We start from the raw sequence: 20,554 nt of genomic DNA, 5'->3' as shown, positions 1-20,554 counted from the left end.
ATGAAAGGAGGGATTCACTGGACCCAGCCTCACCCCTGGGTACACTCTAAGGCCCCAGCAGGCCCTGCTCTCAATGAGTAAATGCAGACCTGTCCATTCCCCAGGAGATGGAGAGAAACTGGGCAATGTTGGGGAGCCACACAGGCCCTGGAGGTGATAGGTCTTTTGAGATGCCCATGGGGATGGGTCACAGGACTTGGAAAGCAGTAGATGCCAATGACACCCCAGGACAATGTACCCTGCTGTGCTTTGAAATTACTGTGAACTGAGTTCAGTCACCCACATGTCATTGCCTCTGACCCTCATTTCCTTTGTACAAGTTCCTTTGGAACACCTTCCCCTTTAGGCTCCTACTCATGGGTCACCTCCTCTAGGAAAACTTTCCTGCCCCTTCATTGAGTTAAGGCCTTTCTGACCTCAGCCCCAGTCCAAGCCTAGCCTGTCTGTTGAAGGGCTGGGTGCGGGTAGTAGCATTCACCAGAAGGCATACACAGGAAAAGGGCATGGTACCATGGAAAGCTAGAGCCAGTTGGTGACAGTGATGAATTCCTTTTAGGAATCCACCTGTCTGACTCTCAGGTGCCCGGGGACACCATCAGAGGAACTGGGGCTGTGTGCATTGAAGGATGTGTTAACAGGGCTCTGCTTGGCTGTAAGGCGCAGAGATGCTATTTCTCTCAGGTGAAGAGTCAGTTTGGGGTGAGGGGGTCCTAACCCTTTTTGATTCACAAAACAGTCCTAGGAAATTTAAAATAATTTGTCATTTTTGAATAGTCTGATAAAGAAGTGATTGATTTTGGCTAAAAATATCTATCTTCTATCTTTAGAATATGAAAGATTGTGTTATAAAGTTCACGTAAAATCTTAAAGAACATTCATAGTATATGACAAAACATTTTTCACATTTAATATGCTGTTTCATTTATCTTTATGTAATAAAAATATGATTTGGTGACCAATATATATAAAAAGTGACTATATCATAATTCAGAGTCTTAATGCACTTGAGAATATGTAGTTGGCCCTTGAGCAATATGGGTTTGAACTCCACAGGTCCACTGATACACGGATTTTTTTTTCAATAAATACAGTACTGTATGATGGGAGAAAAAGAAACAAAGGCCAGGCCTTGTTGTGGCTCTGTTGCTCATAGTCTCCAGGCAGAACTCCTAAGGCATACAGATTGTAACACTCCTACAGCTCCCTCAAGGACTTCCTTTTACCTATATTTTACCAATATAGCTTTGCTCTTGTTAGTGTTAGAGTTACTTTTCCTCTTATAGCCATAAATACCTCCCAAGATGTACGTTAGCAATTACCTAACAAGCATATGGCCCGCAAGTATACATCTGAAGGGTCTCAAGACTAATGTTTTAGTAGACAGTGGCACATAACCTTATCTTAGCCACTGCTGGCTCCTCAAAGTCCTGGAAGCCTTGTTTCCAAATTCCTTACAGACTTACACTATCCCTAACCCCCACTAACTAAAAAGTATTTAATCAGTCACTCCTCACAAACACAAGTGCAGCTCTTTCTGCTCATAGGTCCTGTCCCCGTGCTATAATAAACGCGCCTTTTTGCACTGAAAACATTTCAAGAATCCTTCCTTAACTATCTGCTTGTGGCTGCACATCACTGTAAATGTATTTTCTCTTCCTTATGATTTTCTTAATAACATTTTTTCTCTAGCTTACTGTATTGTTAAAATACAGTATATAGGGGTGCCTGGATGGCTCAGTCGGTTAGGCGTCCAACTTTTGGTTTTGGCTCAGGTCATGATCTCACAGTGTCATGTGTTCGAGCCCTGCATCTGACTCTGCACTGGCAGCGGGGACCCTGTTTGGGATTCTCTCTCTCCCTCTCTCTCTCTGCCTCCTCCCTGTTGCACTGTCTCTCTCTCAAAATAAATAAATAAATTTTACAAAATAAAATACAGTATATAATACAAATATAAACTATGTGTTAATCAACTGTTTATGTTATTAGTAAGGCTTCTGGTCAACAGTAGGCTATTAGTAGTTAGGTTTTAGGGGAGTCAAAAGTTACATGTGGATTTTTTACTGTTCAGGGATTGGGTTGGTGCACCTAACCCCCATGTTGTTCATGGGTCAACTGTAGTTTGAAACTTAGACCTGGGTTAGGTGTCTCCTAGCAGCCAAAGTGATTACTTAAAAACCTAAATCAGCTCATGTTATTCTTACTTAAAACCCTCCAAAAAAACCAAAAAAACAAAAACAAAAAAAAACCTTCAAAGGGTGTTCCAGTATATTCCAGCATATTGAAAGCAAATCTCAAAACCTTTATCATGGCCTTCAATGCCCTGCTTGCTCTGGCTCCTGCTCACATCTCTGACCTTACCTCTTTTTACCCTGTGAACAAAGCCTTATTCACAACACTGAAATAACTGTCTAACTCATTCCTATGTTGGTACCTTTGCCCTGGATATTCTCTATTCCTGGTGCTCTTCCTTCAGAAACTTTATTTAATTTTTTTTTTTTTTTTTTAGAGAGAGTGGGGGAGGGGCAGAGAGAAAGGGAGAGAGAGAATCCCAAGCAGGTCCCATGCTGCCAGCACAGGGCCTGACGTAGGGCTTAAACCCACAAACTGTGAGATCATGACCTAAGCTGAAATCGAGAGTTGGACACTCAACTGAATGAGCCACCCAGGAGCCTCTTCCTTCAGAACTTTTAAGAGCTGGCACAACCCCTTTTTTCGGAAGATCTTCCCTGTTCATCCAATCTGAAATAGCCTCTATTCCCATCAGCATCTACAACATCAACTAATTGTTCTTCCTTTCAGAGCCCTTATCGCTCCAGAGAGGTTCTTGTTCCTGTGTTTGTGTTCGTTTTGATCTGTATTTCCAACCAGGCTATAAACTTCAGGAGAGCCAGGACCAAGTCAGCTTTGATCCCAGCTCTGTCTTCAGACCTAGAACAGCACCTGGCAACAGTTCAGGAGGTGATCAATAAGTATTTATGGCCGTTGCATCAAAATATTAAAAAAAAAAAAGTTTTAATGGCCCAAGGCTTACAAGTTTTGAATTCAAAATTATAGTTTTATCTAATTGAAAAATAAATCACATGCATATAGCCAAAAATTTAAATATTATACGAATGAACCTTTTTGCCTCACACCATCATATTGGTTAGGATAAGACAGGCTGTTCTGTGATCTTTTCTCTATTACTTAATACAACTATTTCTTTAAAACTTTTTTAACATTTATTTATTTTTGAAAGATAGAGAGAGAGCACGAGCCAGGGGAGGAACAGAGAGAGGGAGACACAGAATCTGAAGCGGGCTCCAGGCTCTGAATTGTCAGCACAGAGCCCTACGTGGAGCTTGAACCCAAGAACTGGGAGATCATGACCGAAGCCAAAGTCAGACACTTAACCAACTGAGCCACCCAGGCGCCCCACTACTTAATACAACTATTTCTTAATAGCTCTCATGATTCTGTGTGTTGGCTGAGCTTGGCTGGGTGATTCTTGCTTTGAGTCCCATGTGGTTGTAGTCACAACCAGGACTGGAGTCATCTGAAGACTCAGCAGGACTAGTTGCTAACTATGGCTCACTTGTTTGGCTAGCAGGAGTTGCTGGCTGTTGGCTGGAAGGCTGAATAGAGGTGAAAACCAGAGTACCTACATATGGCCCCTCCATTAGGTCCCTCAGAGCATGGGGGCTAGATTCGGAGAGGAAGCATGCCCAAACAAGCATTTCAGCAGTCAGCCAGCTGCTAGTCTTCTATGGCTTGAGCCCAGGAAGTAGCACAGCATCACTTGCTCTGAGTTCTAAAGCAGTCACAGTCCAGCCTGGATTCAAGGACAGGAGACATAGATCCCAGCTTTCAATGAAAGGAGTGTCGAAAAATCTCTGGCCATCTTTAATTCATTACATGTGGTACCAAATAAACCTTCAAATCTTAGTGGCTTAGCACAAAAAGGTTTATTTCTCACTCACATCCTAGTGTGGAGTAGACCATATTGATATGTTATTCTCCTCTAGTAGTGACGCAGTGACTCAGATTCAAGCTGCTTCTATGCAACATCTCCATCATCTCAAAATGCTTTTATCCCAACTGCTTAGATGGGGGCCACGGGTGAAGGGGTGGGGGTGGGGTGGAAAGTTATCACACTGACACTTAATTGCCTTGGACCTGAAGTGCCACATTCTTCTGCCTACACTCTCATTGGTAAGATCACATCTACCAGTAAGGTTGAGAAATGTAGTCTCCCATATTCCCTGGAAGAGAAACATGGGTGTGAATACATCATTGTTGTTGACACACACCAATTTCCCAGTCTTCTTCTCTAGAAGAATCACCATTCTTCTTGGTGTGTATATTTCAGAAATTTTTATGCATATATGAACATATAGAAACACAAAAATATCAAAACATATAGATCTACTACATTCCTTTTAAGACTACAAAGCATCTCATTATATGAATGTGCTATAATTTATTTAATCAGTCCCATATGGATAAACATTTAGGCTACTTCCCATTATTTGCTTTTACGGTGTTACACTGTACAGCCTTGTACATAGATCTCTTTTTAACTATGTTAGTGAACCTGTAGGAAAGTTTCTATAAGTAATATTTAGAATATATCTATTCAGTAATTATATAGTCCGGTAACATCAAATTAGAAAATGTACTAAAAATGAAGTCATTCACAACCGCTACAAAAACTAATATACATAGGAATACACTCAAGAAAAAATTTACAAGCTGCAAATGAACACCAAATTTAATTTGAATGTTTGTATCAGTTATATATTTAATGTATCTTAAGTGATCAATGAAATTAACTGAAGGATCTAAAAGAATACTTGAATGAAAGAAAATACATTAAATATTTGGTGTTGAGAAGACTAAAACTAAAAATATAATTTGTAGGGGTGCCTGGGTGGTTAAGCCGGTTAAGCGCTTGACTTCGGCTCAGGTCATGATCTCATAGTTCGTGAGTTCAAGCCCCACATTGGGCTGTGTGCTAACAGCTCAGAGCCTATAGCCCACTTTGGATTCTGTGACTCCCTCTCTTTCTGAACCTCCCCCACTAATACTCGCTCTCTTTCTCTCTCTCTCTCAAAAATGAATAAACATTAAAATATACATATATAATTTACACAAATTATGAATTACTTATTCCAATTAAAATCCCAATAGTGTATCTTTTTTAATTTTGTTAATATTTATTCATTTTTGAGAGACAGAGAGAGCACAAGGGGGAAGGGGGAGAGAGGGAGACACAGAATCTGAAGCAGGCTCCAGGCTCTGAGCTGTCAGCACAGAGCCCGACACGGGGCTCGAACCCACGAACTATGGGATCATGACCTGAGCTGAAGATGGACACTTAACCGAGCCGACTGAGCCACGCAGGTGCCCCTCCTTTTTTATAGAACTTAACACGTTGTCTCTGAAACTCATCTCAAAAAAGAATACCTAAGAAAAAAATATTTTAAGAATAAAGTAAGAATATTATAATGGAAATGGTGTAGTGTTGGTTCAGAAATAGGCAAGATTAATAATAGAATAGAGACCAGAAATAGATCCTTCCATGTAGGAATTTAATATATGATGAAGGTGACATTTCAAATAAGTGGAAAGAGGGATCTATTCAATAATTTATGTAAGGACAATTTGTTATCCAGTTAGAGAAAAATATGTAGTTAGATTCCTTACTTCACATCATATACAAAAAAAGTAAATTCCAAATTGATTATATTACATTATGATTTATACACATAAAAATAAAGATATAGGGTACTTGGGTGGCTCAGTTGGTTAAGTGTCAGATTTTTGGTCTCTGCTCGGGTCATGATCTCATGGTTTGTGAGATCAACCCCCCTCCCTCCCACATTGGGCTCTGTGCTGACAGATCAGAGCCTGCTTGGGATTCTTTCTCTCTGCCCCTGACCCCTCTCAAAATCAATAAATTAACTTTAAAAATAAATAATTAAACTTTTTTTATGATAAAGAGGGGCACCTGGGTGACTCAGTTGGTTAAGCATCCAACTTCAGCTCAGGTCACAATCTCATGGCTCCTGAGTTCGAGCCCCATATTGGGCTCTGTGCTGACAGCACAGAGTTAGCTTCAGATCCTGTCTCCGTCTCTCTCTGCCTCTCCCCCACTCAAGCTCTCTCTCTCTCTCAAAAATAAATAAAAACATTAAAAACAAAAAAGAAACAAACCATAAAGAAGCACTGAGAGTTTGAGTATTACATTCTTCAAGTATGCTGTTTGGATTTTTGTTGTTGTTTTTTAAGTTAGTGACTATACACATATTTTTAAAAACCTTAAAAGTACAGCCAAGGGATTTTGCTTAAAGTTAAGTATTTAGAAGGCTACTTCAAAATACTGTGGTAGGACTGTGCAATGATCCTTTGGGGCATGATGGTATCACTTCGGTATTCTACCCAAGGTTAAGGGACCAGGTTCAAAAGTGATCATACTTCCAGGGTTGTGATTGGGCGTTATTCAGTATGGGCTAATGTGAACAATGCTTTGAAATGGACAGCAAAGGGAAAAATGACCTCTTTTATAAGAAGTCAGGTCAAAGTTATGTGAATGAGAGGAATACAAATTTCTTTGGTAGATATGGCAGAAGCGGAGTGGGATGAAGTGGCAAGAGGGTCCTTCACAAGGAAGTTAAATCTTCAAGATATTGAAGAGTGTTTGGCTGCAGATGTGGTCACAAGCAAACCAGGCACCACCCTAGAGGATGCTTCCTCTCACAGTACTCCTGAGAAGCGCCAGCTTTCCCAGCAGCAGACAGCCTACATCTCTCTCGCCCCTCTGCAGAGCTGGCCCAAGGAGAATGCCATCAGGCTCAATGAAGGCAAGTGACTGTGAAATTCCCAAGGCACTAGAAGGGACTAGGGACTGGAAGGGGGTGGTGGGGAGGCACCAACTGGAAAGGCTTCAAGAAAGGGGACCATAAGGGAGGAGGAAGAGGAGGAGGAGACAATTGGGATCTCCTCTGCAGCCTCCTCATTGATGGCCCACTCTTTTTGGGGGGGGGGCATTTTTATTTTTTATTTTTATTTACTTGTTTAATTTTATTTTTAATTTTTTAAAATTTACATCCAAATTAGTTAGCATATAGTGCAACAATGATTTCAGGAGCAGATTCCTTAGTGCCCCTTACCCATTTATCCCATCCCCCCTCCCACAACCCCTCCAGTAACCCTCAGTTTGTTCTCAGTATTTATGAGTCTCTTCTGTTTTGTCCCCTACCCTGTTTTTATATTATTTTTGTTTCCCTTCCCTTATGTTCATCTGTTTTGTCTCTTAAAGTCCTCATATGAGTGAAGTCATATGATTTCTGTCTTTCTCTAATTTCACTTAGCATAATACCCTCCAGTTCCATCCATGTAGTTGCAAATGATGCCCCACTCTTATTGAAGGGCCAAGGACAAGGGGCAGAGTAATTTAGGCCTGGTTTCTACCTGCATCTCCCTCCATTCTTCCCAACTTTCTAAGGTTTTAGGATGCTGACCTATGTGAAATGCAGCTGATTCAGTGTGATGCAGTTTTGAGGACAGTGGGTAAAGAGGTACCTGACCCAGGTGAGGAGTGTCCCCACCTCATGGTCAGAGGTATTCAGTGCCTAGTTCTTACTTGAACACAGCAGTGAGGGGTGGTTTCAAAAAAAAAAAAAAAAAAAAAGTTCAGTTTTGAACACACTGAGTTTAAAGAACCTGTGAGTCTACCAGAAGCAGAGGTCCCAGAGGTAGGACAAAGGCCTGAGCTGGAGGTTGGTGGGTCATCAACATATGGATGGAAGTGAATGAGGTCATCCAAAGAGTATGTAAAGAGAGGACCTGTGACATAACCTGGAGGACACCAGTAAATCCGGGTGTCCTAGCCCAATCAGCCAAAGACCACGGGGGACAGACTCACAGTCCAACAAAGTCAGGTTATTGACCCATGCTATGAGAAACACAACATGTCAAGGAACCATGGGGTGTCCCACCAAACACAAAAGATAGAGTCATTATAGGACTTGAGAGAGAGGTAGAATTAGGTGAAATTTAAATGAAGCAGTATTTTGATGGTTCAAAGCAAAACAGAGCTATGTGTAAAGGAGCCAACATCAGGTTTTGACTGGTAAGTGGAGCCAGGGGCCTGTTTCCTTAGAAACAGTTAAGTTAAAAAAAATGTGGGGGCTCCTGGGGGGTTCAGTCAGTTAAGCATGCAACCTCGGCTCAAGTCATGACGTCACGGTTCGTGGGTTCATGCCCAGCACTGGGCTCTCTGCTGTCAGCATGGAGTCTGCTTTGGATCCTCTGTCCTCCTCTTTCTGCCCCTACCCGGCTTGCATTCTGTCTCTCAAAAATAAATAAACATTTAAAAAAAAAAAACAATGATGTGAAGGGGCACCTGGGTGGCTCAGTCAGTTGAGCATCTGACTCTTGACTCAGGTCATGATCTGCTGCACTGAGCGTGGAGCCTGCTTAAGAGCTTAACATTTTCTCTTTCCCTCTGCCTCTCTCCCCAGCTCGAATGCGCTCTCTCTCTCTCTCTTTCTAAAATAAAAAAAAATTTTTTTAAGATGTGAAATATTATGTTCAGAAATTCCTTATCTGAATTTCTGCATCTGGTTTGTGAATCTTGTCTACATAGTGAGTTATATACTCCAGGCAAAAGTTTCACTCTTATATGATTTCAAACAGCAAAGTTTTTGATAGAGTGTGATTTAAAAAAAAAAAAAATGAAGTTGCTCAGTGAGTAAAAAAAGAACTAGTCACTCAAAGCAGGGGGTTGTTGTGGCATTTTATTATTTTTATTTATTTATTTATTTTTTTAAATGTTGTGGCATTTTATACCTGCAGTATGTCCTTGGGGAAAATAGTGTCTCCTGTTAATTTTGCAGCTGGCTTTATCTGTGTGTTATTCCGGACTGATAAATAGGCCTAGGGCTGATTTTTACAGTCCAAACTAATGTTTAGGTTTTCAAGGGTCAAACAATGGAAGAGGAATATGCAAAGATATAGTGAGTAGACAAGAAGAAAACCAAAATGTAAGTCTCACATAGCAGGAAGGTGATTATTGGTGTTGAATGCCTCTAAGAGCTGTAGTTAGTATACAGTGCTACTTACTCTCCAATACAATAGCCACTAGCCACACGTAGCTTAAATTTTAATTTAAAGTATGGGTGCCTTGGGGCACCTGGGTGGCTCAGGTCATGATCTTGCAGAAGATGAGTGAGTTCTAGTACTTGGGCTGACAGCTCAGAGCCTGGAGACTGCTTCTGATTCTGTGTCTTCTCTCTCTGCCCCTTCCTTGCTTGTGTTCTCTCTCTCAAAAATAAATAAACAAACATTAAAAAACAATTAAAAATTTTTTTTTAATTTAAAGTGTTTAATTACAGGGATGCCTAGCTGGCTCAGTCGGTAGACCATCCAATTCTTGATCTCAGAATCATGAGTTTGAGCCCCATGATGAGTGCAGAGATTAATTTTTTAAAAGTGATTAATTACGTTAAACTTATTTTAGACATTAAGTTAATTAAATACAAATTTTTATTCCATGTGGCACTTAGCCACATGTCGAGTGTTTGGCAGCCATGACTAGTGGCTAGGTATTGGGCAGTCCAGATACAGAAGATTTTCATCATCACATAAAGCTAACTGAACAGCAGTAAAAGACCTGGGAGTCCCAGGTCAGGGTGACCCGTGTTGAGTGCAGTGTCCAAGGAGTGATGTGGGGGGTGGAAGCCCTGTGAGAGGTCCAGACAGTAGTGAGTAGTATTCTTTCTAAAACTCAACCCTAACTGCGCAATTTTCCTATAATAGCTGCTGTGTAACTGAGGCATATCCATCCCACAAGCCCAGGCGCAGAGCACTGGGCTCCCCTGCGCATTTCCCTGCTCAAACAAACTCACTACGGTCCCCAAACTCCATCTCCCAACCTGCCCCGGGTCGTCTTCGGCGACTCTGGCTCTTTGGCTTCCGGGAAGTGTAGTTTTTAAAGCGTTCCAACTCCAGAAAGGATCTAGGCATTGAACTAAGGCTCCCATAAGGCAGTGCATGGGCCACTGCAGTCCACTTCACCGCGGCCGCCATGTTTACCGTGAGGGGAGCCAGAAGGGGCACCCGCGGTTTAGTGGAGCGGGGGCCGAGATGCAGGAGTCTCCGGGAATGAAGGAGGATAGCAACTCCACCGGGTCTCTTCCTGCCACTCCTCAGATCTCTGTCGCTCGGGGGCTGTGGAGAATGCCTCAACCCAAGTGGAGCCGATGGGGATATCAGGAAGCCTTGGTGACTGAGCGGCCACAACCGCTAAGGGACTTGGAAGCAGCGTCTAACTGCGAGCAGCCTGCGACCCATTGGGCGGCCCCTGGCGTGAAGCGCACGCGCAAATGAGAGACCTCGCGGCCTCTGTAAACACCGGAGAGCGCTTGCGCTAACCGAGCGTCCCTGGATCAACACGTGGGGGCGCCTTAGCGAAGATAACTGTAAAATGTATAGTAGCGTAAAGGTCTTGTCTTTTTCTGTTGTACTTTTTCTTATGGTTTGTAACATACAGCCCTCTTCATAGCCTCTCCTATTTTGATCCTCACAACAGGTTTTTGTGTTGTTTTGTTTTTAGCGTAGTGACATTTATTTTAGTTTTCTATCATATATTCTATTTATCATTTCACAACAGTTTTTTGGGTTTGTTTGTTTGTTTTACAAACGGGACAATGGGTTAGAGAAAGTCACACAGCCAGAGTCCTAGCATAATAAAGTGTGAAGGACCAGAGATGGTTCAGGATTCACAGGCTCTACCCTAGGCTGTGCCTCTGACTTGCTTTGTGACCTTGGGTAATTCTGTTCCCTTGGGGAGCTAAGCCTTCTCGTATGTAAATGGAAATAAGTTGTTGCGAGGATCAAATGAGATCTAGGAGTGAAACTAAATTCCCAAGCAGTTTTGAAAGGCAAAATATTATAGTCAGGTGTTTGCAGATTGAGGGGCTGTTTCCTCATCTTACAAATTACAAAACTGAGGGCCCCAAAAGGAGCAGGAGTTTGCTGCAGGTATCAGCTGTGAACAAGGGCTGAAATCCAGCACTGCTGCCTTTGGGCCCGGAGTCCTTCTCTGCATCTCAAGGATCAGTGTCTTTGTTGGATACAGTTGGATCGACTGTTCGCTGAGGGTCTGGGGGAGTCCCTATTCCCAATCCTTCTCTCCAATCCCACTTGGCCCTAATGAAGGAGGGCCCTGCTCTGTTGAGATGACTACCAGAGGCAGAAAGCAAAGAAGGATCTGGAGAATGCTGGAGAAAGAACAGTGTTGCTGGAGCTGTACAGATGTTGCTTCTCAGGATGGTGGTCCAGGCAAGGGAAGGAGGCCAGGTATGACAGATGAAGGGGTAGTGCTAAGGGGGACCCTGAGTGGGAAGGAGTGGGAGGGCATGGGGCTCTGTTTTAGAGCCTCGTAGGAATTGGACACTTAGGTGACCAGTTGGGGCCACTGGCAGCTGGAGGTAATATCTGGACTGGCCTGATGACGAGGACAGGAAGGAAGTGATGCTTGTTGAGCTGAGGCTGTAGGAGCCACTCCCTTAACCAGGTGGAGTAGTCAGGTGGTACAGCATACCACCCCCCAGGATCAGGCAGCTGCCTGCCAGGGAAGTGAACTTCTCTCTGTCCCTAGTGGGAGAGCAGGGCTGTACCCAGATGTTTCTGTCTGGAGTGCTCTTAGAGGTTTCGGGGGACAGGTGGGGGAGGGGCTGGGAGATCCTGAGTTCTAGTTGCACATGGAGCCTTCTCAGGCAAGTCATGAAAGGCAGATGTTCGTAGAAATAGAAAACCAAGATTCATCTCACTTCCAAGTATCTAGTTCTCTTAACACTTAACTGTTTTCAGCAGGGGAAACAGGCTGAAAGAGGAAAGGACTCTGTTAGGGACACACAAGGAGTTGGGGTAGAACTGAACTAGGATAGGGATCTTTCCATTACATGGCAGTGATCAAACATCTTCATCAAACATTTATTGAGTGTCTAATGTATACTCAGAAGAGCTACCTTAGGGGCAAACAGAAGGCAGGATTGCAGTCAGACCTGGCTTTTAATCAGCCCTCTCAGCCCTCCTCGTGACTTAATGTTGTTACCCTGGGTGAGTCACAACCCCTCTGACCCTCAAGTTACCTGTAAAGTGGCAGTAGTAAGACTTATCCAAGGTGTAACTATGAATTAAATGATTTATGACCTGCTAAGCACGTAGAAAAGCAACAGGCACGTGATGCACACTCTAACCATTAGCCACTGTTACTTGTGAACACGGGTTGAAGCTGGCTGCAGACAGGGTTCTACTAGAGCCAGGCAGAGGCAGAGATGCTGCAGCCCCAGCAGATAACTTCCCTCCATGCCCTGGGAGCCTGAGTTTCTGGAAGTCAGGAGGGGTGAGGGGTGACGGGGACACATACATCCCCATTTCCTTCAGCACTGGGAACCTGGCAGGGAACAAGTGCCTCACCTAGAGTGTTTACACCTCCACTTGCAACATGATTCCCTTCCCTACAACCTGAGGTCCAGAGTTAAAGTGATTCTTGCTCAAAGCCACACATTACAGCCCTGGACAGTCAGACCAGAACCAGACCCTGGGGTCTTTACAGCCCTGTCAGGATTTGGGGTCATACACAATTCTTCCTCCCTGCAAGGCAGAAGTCCAAAAGTGCTAACTAACAGCAGGGGCTTGACCTGTGTTTCCCCTGATTAAAGCAAGACCTGGAGGGAAGGGAGGGGCCTGGTGGGCCTAACATCAGATACACTGTCCTGTCCCCAGCCCACCCTGTTGCTGGTAATTTCAATTCTGGTCCAAGCCTCCCTAACGGAGGTTGGCTTCAAACCTCTTATTTATAGAGGAGGAAAGAAAGACCCAGAGAGGCCAAGAACTCACCAAGAGCCCCACAGTAAGGTAGGAATGAGTCTGGGTCAGAACTCAGGTCTCCTGACATTAGGTCAGGGCCCTGCCAGGCAACCAATCTGGGCGAGGCAGGGCTTGGCTCCATCTCTCCTTCCCAGTGCCTCCTTAGCCCTGCTTGGACCAGCCCCAGTGCGGCCACCTGCATGGGCTCTGGTTGCGGAGTGGCAGGGTGGAGGTGGGTGTGTGGAGAAGCAAGAGGAGGCAGAGTATAGGACCTGGTCAGAGAGAGGCCCAGAGCTGGTCTAGGGTGGGTGGACTGGGGAAGCTCTTCTTGGTGTGGTGGCTGCTGCAGGATTCTAGGACCTTATTAATCAGTCTGAAGCAGCAGAGGATAAAAATACCGTGGGAACACACTCCTGGAGGTGGGGAGCAAAGCAGATTCAGGAATGAGTCACAGAGCCCAAGCCCTAAATTTAGAAGGTGCTGAAGGAGGCAACCTCCCCCAGGAGGGGAGCACTGTGGAGATGCCCGCTGACCCAGGGCACCAGGGCCTCAGGACAGGGGGCTGTGATTGGCAGAAGCTGCCTGCAAGGCATTGCCCTGTAATGAGAAAACAGACAGTTTGAGTTGCTGCTTAGGCATTTTACAGTACAATAACCCTGCTCATACCCAGAGTCTGAACATTTAAGTGAGGACCTGAACTTAGGATTCCCACCACAGATTCCTGCTTTGCTTTTCCTGGTCACTTAAAATGACCACTTAGAGTTGAGCCCATGAAAAATTAGTGACCTCCACCCCAACCACCTTATAAGTATTAGGTGCTTGCTACCTGCTCTCTATCTCCTGCTGGCTGAAGACCTGGAGAGAAAGGACTGACCTTCCCTGGCTCATGGTTCTGGGATCCCAAAGTAATAAATCTTGCGACTTGACTTCCTTTGTATGAGTATATTGAAACTGCATCTTCAATCAAAAGGACCTCGGGGTTTTCTCTTTCCCAGAGTGGGAGAGCTCCGACCCGAGAGAGCTACCTGCCAACCCCGTGTGGGTGGCTCATGCCTCCTCATTCAGCAGATCATAATCTACATATTCTTGACACACCAGCTCCCAAGTTTCCCAACACATGCCCCATGGAAGCTGAGCCTGTCCTAGCTCTGCTCAACATATGGATTTTGACCCCAGAACAAACCCTGAACCAAGGCAGAACCTTCAGCCCCATTCTCAGTCAGAGTCCCCAGTGGGCCTTACTCACACCAGCCCTTCCTATGGTCCTGGGAACCAGTCCCTGGAGCATGCACATGTCTGTTCTGTCCTGCCCACTGACCGGTCGTGGCCAGGGTCCCCATGTCCTGCTGCTGTCCTAGCACACAGTAGTTGGACACTGAGGAGGGGGATCTGTGGATGCAAGGAGTTAACGTCATTGAGTGAAGGCCTCTCAAAGGGGACCCATCTCGACCTTTAGCAGCATTCGGGGATGGGAATGAGGAAGGGGGACAAGATGTCAGTGCTCACCTCAGCTTTATTCTCAACCTCCAGGCTCCAATGAACCCAGGCTGCTGCTTTTCCTCCAGGTCACAAGAGAGAAGTACTGCCTCCAGGTCAGGGAACAAAGATGCAGGAAAGAGGCCATACCTTGGGGACAGATGTCAGACCTGGGGGGGAAGGGAGCTCTGGAGCTGTGGTGTTTGTTGAACACTCATTGCTTGCCAGGCACTGTGCTGAGCACTCCACGTGCATGAACTCACTTCATCCCCATTGCAACGACATAGATCCTACTAATCCACCCGTTTTAGAAATGGGAGAACTGAGACACAGAGAAGTTCAGTAATTTGCACTCCTTCACACAGTAAAAGGTTCTAACCCAGACAGCCTGGCTCCCTGGCTCAAGCCCTTAGCCATTCTGCCAGACTGCTGAGCAGGTATTTCACTGCATCTGTCCTGCCTCCTCTCCCATCCTTCCCTCCCCACCCTGCAGTCTCTGTACCCTAGAGCTCTGGGAACTGCCCCCTAGGCCTGCAGGGTCTTGCTGCCCAGCATAGACCTGGGGGAGGGAGGAGTGTAACAATGCCCCAACATCTCGCAGGACTTCACAATTTACAGAGCCCCCAGCCTGCCTCAGCCTGGCGGTGGGAATCTTGAGCATCACCACGTTGGCAGGACAACAGGCCTAGAAAGGTACCCAAGGTAGGGAGAGCCGAAGCAGAACCCTGGGGACTCCCTCTGTGGGAGGGCCCCAGACCCAAATGGCCCTGCCCTCCTGGGCATGCTGGGTCCCCCTGCTGCTGATGTCGAATGGGCAGTGCTGCCTGCAGGAACCCATTTCGATTGCTGGGTCGATGCAACCTTCCAAATGCCTTGGAGTTTCCTGTCAGAGGCTCCAGATCCATCTGCCTGACCCCAGGCCCTGCCTAAGGCTCTGTGCTCAGGCTGGTAGCAGTGGGGGTGGAGGTGTCCTTGTGTGTCTTCAGGAAGGACAAAGTTGTCTGGCCCTTCTACCAGAGTAAGAAATCTGGCACTGGGACGAGTACCCCTTTTATGGCAGCCCACACACAACTTCGTTCTTTTGGCTTCTTATTTTTTAATCTCAAAGCTGGGCCCTCAGCACCCTGACTCAGGACAGTTTCCACCTCTGGGACTAGAGGGCCTATGGGGAGCACTTTGGATCACCCTTTAGATGGTGGGAGGGGCTATTACTTTTCCTGAGGCTCCTCTGAGAGGCTTGCTTGGGGAACAGGGACCTGCCCAAGGACACAGCCTGGCCCAGGTATAACATAACGTCCCCCTCACCCGTCTGCCCAGGGAACCACCACAGGGACACCAAGGATGGGTTCTTGCTGGGCCTTATTTTCCTCATCTGTCAAATGGGGCTAATGGTCCCTGCCTGATCTTCCACCTAAAGTTGAAAAAGTCAGACAAAATGAGGATGGAAGATTCTTACTCTTCACAGAAAGGATGTGAGGGGCCACGTGTGTGCGCAAGCACACGTGTGTGCACCTGTAACAACTGTGTCCCAGGCAGGCCAGGGACTGCGACCTACAGAGGACTGCTGTGTGTACTGAGTGTGCGGAGCTTCAAGGCTTTGTGATGTGGGTGTGGCAGTGCCTCAGGTGAAAGGTTGCCAGATTTAGCAAATATTTGGGGTATACTTATACTAAAAATAATTCTTTGCTAATCTGGAAATCAAATTTCACTAGGCATCCTGTGCTTTATCTGGCAACTCTACTGTGGCACTCTAGGTGACCTGGTGTGCCCAAGCATGTGTACCTGTGTCAGGAGGGCCGGGCATGACACTGAAGTGGTGTGTGGCTGTGTTGTGACTTTGACAGGACATCAGTGTGATGGTATGTGGCTATGACGGTGTCACCAAGAGAAGCCAGGTTGTGGGTGACTCTGCCAGTATGGCTCCCCGTGACTCCCTCAGACTCTAGCTGCTCCCTCAGAGCAGGGTTTGGGCTGTTTGCTCAGTGAGGCCCAGCAGGGGTAAAGAACCGCCCTGGGCAAACACTTAGATCCGGCTCCAGATGGGACTGGGATCCAGAGCTTATTGCCACCTGCCCTCAGACTGTAAAGGACACGTCCCTCTCAAGGCCAAGCCAGCCCTGGGGGCCTCAGAGTGCTCTATCCTGGAAGGGGGGGCCTCTGGAACCACCTCTCTACTCTGCTGCTTCCTGGTGACCTCACACAGGTCACTGCCCAATCTTCTAGAACAGTGCCTCCAGGACACTGCTTTGTTACCCCAGGCAACCTGAGAATTTCTCCACCCAAACTGGCAGGCCAAGTTACCCCTGAGGAGGGAGTAGGGGGAGAAGGGGCTGGGGGGGGGGGGCTTCTCCTCATCTCCCAGAAGGGAGATCAGGGCAGCCATCCGTCTGTCTAACTAGATGGTGAGTAGGAGGGAGAACCCAGGAGCAAGTCAAGACTTGGTGGCCCCTCACCATCCAGGACACTGGGCAGGGTGGGGACCCTGGGCAGAGGCTGAATCTTAAGACAGAGAGAGAGGATGGTGACTGTGCTAATATCACCCCCAGGCTAGTGAAAGGGATGGCATACAATGGAGAGCAGGGTTAGAGCCTTGGGTTAAGAGTTGGGAGACCTACGTTCTTATTTCTGTTTTGTCCCTGCTAGCTGGGCCTTTGTTTCCCCATCTGTACAGTGAGGGGCTGGGTACAGATGACATTAGTCTGAGGACCTTCAGTTCTGATGGGGACACAGTCGGGGGAGTAGGGGAGAGTGTTAGGGACCAGGCCATGGGTGGCTCTAGGCAGGTGCCCTGACCCCTGCTCCAGTGTCTGTCTGGGGGCTGTGAGCAAAGTCTGGTGTGAATCTCCAAAAGACCACCTGCCCCCATTCCGGGAATCACAGTCCTGAGGTACTAGAGATTCCCACATGGGCTCTGACTTGCTTTGTGATTCAGGGGTATCCCTGTGCCTCTCATGGCTTCAGCTACTCTCTCTGTGAGGGGCACGTGTAAGACCTAGCACTTGCTCAGTGCCCTAGGTAATGATTCCTCACATTCCCATGACACCTCTCAGTTTGCTAAGCACCTTCTTCTCATACAAGCTGCTCCCTTCCACACCCACTCTGATTCCTGCTCTGTGATGCCCCATTCTGGGGCTCGGGACCCAGACAGGAGCCAGACCTGGGCCCTGTCCTGGGGGCCCAAAGAGATACCTTGATCCACCTCTGGTGGAGGGGCCCTATGGCTGGGCAGGGGTCTGCAAGGGGCAGAGTGGGGTCATGCCTTGCCAACCTTTAACACTGTTTAATCTTTCATGAGAATCTTAACCACCATCATATCAAGATGTTACCTTAACACTTTTTGTTGGAAACATGCCATTTGTGGACAGTGTATTCTCTCTACCTCCCCTCCCAGTTATATTTTTGGTTATTTGGGGGTGAAACTGACACATGTACAACTCTTTTCATTGCAATAATTCTCAGTAGGTATTTTTATTTTAGATGAAGAAACAGGCTCAGAGAGGATGTGTCACCTGCCCTTGGTCACACAGCTAGGAGATAGGTGTAGCTGGGATTTGAACCCAGGTTCATTTGTGCTGCCAGGTTGTGCAGGGGTGGCCAAGTCCTAGAACTCCCCCCCCCCAGACTCCTCCCCTAGGTCCCCTTTCCCAGCCCTCCTGGGCTCACTGTTCCACCCTTGAGCAGATAGGGTCCTTCTCTCTTGCTCAGGGGTGTTTAAAGGTATGTTTGGGAGACTGTCATAACCCCCTGAGCCAGAGACACCTAAATGTGGGGGGGGGGGGAGGGGAGGGAGGGGGACTTGCAAGGGCAAATTAATGATAAATAGGATGGGGAGTGATTCTGCCCATCCACTTGGCTAGCTAGCCTGGCCTGAACCCAGGACCCAAGGTTGAGCCCAGGGCATGGCTATCCAAGCAGGGGTACCAGGTCACTTACTTCTGACCCAAGACCTTCAAAAGATTCATTCTTGGTTAATTTCTGTTTAGATTTGAGTAATGGTTTGGTTTCTGCCATCTGTACCTCTCTGTCAGTCTGCCGTTACTACTGTCAACCTAGCCTTATCTCTTTTACCCTGGACTGGGTGATGGGCATGAAAGGTTTACTGCCCTTGTGCCTGCTGTCTGCTGAGATGTTATTGGAGCCCTAAGGAGGCAGGATCCACCAGGCCAGTGCTCCCATCTCTTTTCCTTATCGTAGATCCCAGAGGCTACAGTTCACAGAATAGGCCCTGTGGACTCCTTTTTGGGTCTCCAACTGAGCTGTGTTGTGGGAGATAAAACACAATCTGGTTGTGGCCGTCAGCCAAAACCACTGAGGCCAGGGGAGGGGCAGTGACCTGCCTAGAGTTAGGGTGGAGACAGAGGAGGTACATAGCAGAAAGCCATAGCCCTGGCTTCATCTTGAGCCCAGAGCCAGCTCCCCTGCCACCACTCATACACATTAAAAGAATGTGGGTTAGAAGGGGTGGGGGTGAGTATCTGACTATGCCACCCACATACTGGAGATCTAAGGTGATCACACTTCATGGGGACCTGCAGCTCATTTTACAGGATTTAGTTTGCAGAACGCCCTTTGAGGTCATCTGCCATCATGGCTCCCTGCTCACCCCCACTCACTTATAAAATTGGGCCTGATTCACAAACGTATTGGAGCCCTAAGCACTGTAGGAAAAAAACACCTCTGTTTGTGAACACACTGTGACAACTCCTCGTTTTTTCTCTAGCACCTTTAAGAAAAGCTCTTCCATCCCAGAGATCTAGGATGGTGAGGCTAGGAGGTTATACATTCTTATTCCTTCATTCCATAGATGGGAAACTAAGGCCCAGAGAGCATGGAGCAGCCAGAGCAGAGAAAGGAACCTGGGGTGGGAGGAGGCTGTGACCTGGATACTATTCAGGATGGCTATGTACTCACTGTGTGACACTGGGCAAGTTAGCTGTTCATCCAGGTGAGCTCACCAAGGGCCCTCCCTGCCCCTCTGTGGTCAAAGGCCAGTCACTGGAATGAGTGAATGCTCAGCCTTGGGCCATCTGCCACACTCATGCTGGCCTGGCCTCAGAGAAGTTGAACTATTTATTGGCCTCAGTTCACTGGAAGTGACTGGAGGCAAAGCTGGCACTAGGACCCAGGGGGCAGGTGGCAGTGGCCGCCTCCCAGGCTGGAAAGGGTGGCTGCAGTGCTGGTGGACCTATCTGCCCCGTGGCTTTGGAGCCCTGGCCAGCTCTGCCTGGAGAGGGTCAGGGGAGCCCCAGAACTCTGGGGCCAGGTGCTGTTGAGAGCCTAGTCTAGTCCATGGGAGGTATGTGGACAGGTGCTGGGATGCTCAGGGCAGATGGTGGTGGACAACTGCCAGAGTCCAAAGCTGGAGGGGGGCCTGGTTAAATCCCCCAGCTGGGAGTAAGACTGGAGTGGAGATTTTACCCAAGTCTGGTCAGTCTATGAACCTTGAGGCTAGTGGGCTGGATCAACTTCCTCCTGGGTTTGTGAACCTCACTGTGAACTGGGTTAGAAGTGTGTAGGCTTGGCGTGCCTCGTGGTTGGTGGGGGATGCAAGCTTTGGCATCTCTAAGTTGCTCTTGATTGTGGCGGGGGTGTGTGCCCATGTTTGGGTCTCTGGAGTGTCGTGTGGGGGCGTCTCTGGGATGTCTGGGGACAGCATGCCTGTGTGTAAGTAGGTTGTTGCAGGGGTGTATAGCTGTGAGTATGGGAGGGGGATGGAGAGAAGGGGCTCACAATTAACTTCCAGAATCCCTCTTCAAGCACCTCAGAGCCCCTCCTCTCAGAGTCCACTCTAACTCGGCCCCTTCCAGCCCCGTCCCCAACCCTAGCTTGAGGACTAGCGCTCTCCCGGCCTCGTGCCCCTCCCGGGGCGGGCGGGGGCGGGCGCTAGGACCCTGCGGGGCGGGGCGGGGCGGGGCTCCGAGCTCCGTCAGCTGTACCTCCGCAGCCTGGAAAATACCGAGCCCCGGAGAGCGGAGCCCCCGAGCCTCTGAGCCTAGCCCGGAGGGAGGGAGGAAGGGAGGGGGCGCGCGGGGCGGGGGGGGGCACGGGGCGGGGCCGGGCGGCGGGACCCACTGCTCCTCCCCCCGGAGCCCCCGCGCGGCCCCGGTCCCCCGGGCAGCCGCGGCAGCGGCGGCGGCTGAGGCGCTCGCACCCCGGGCCCTGGCGGGCCCCCGCGGAGCAGCGGGCACAGGTGAGCGTCCGGCTGGGCGGGCGCCCCACC

This window comes from Panthera onca, chromosome D1, assembly GCF_046562875.1.
Source record: "Panthera onca isolate mPanOnc1 chromosome D1, mPanOnc1 haplotype 2, whole genome shotgun sequence".
Lineage (NCBI taxonomy): Eukaryota > Metazoa > Chordata > Mammalia > Carnivora > Felidae > Panthera > Panthera onca.
This window is presented reverse-complemented; position numbering follows the sequence as displayed.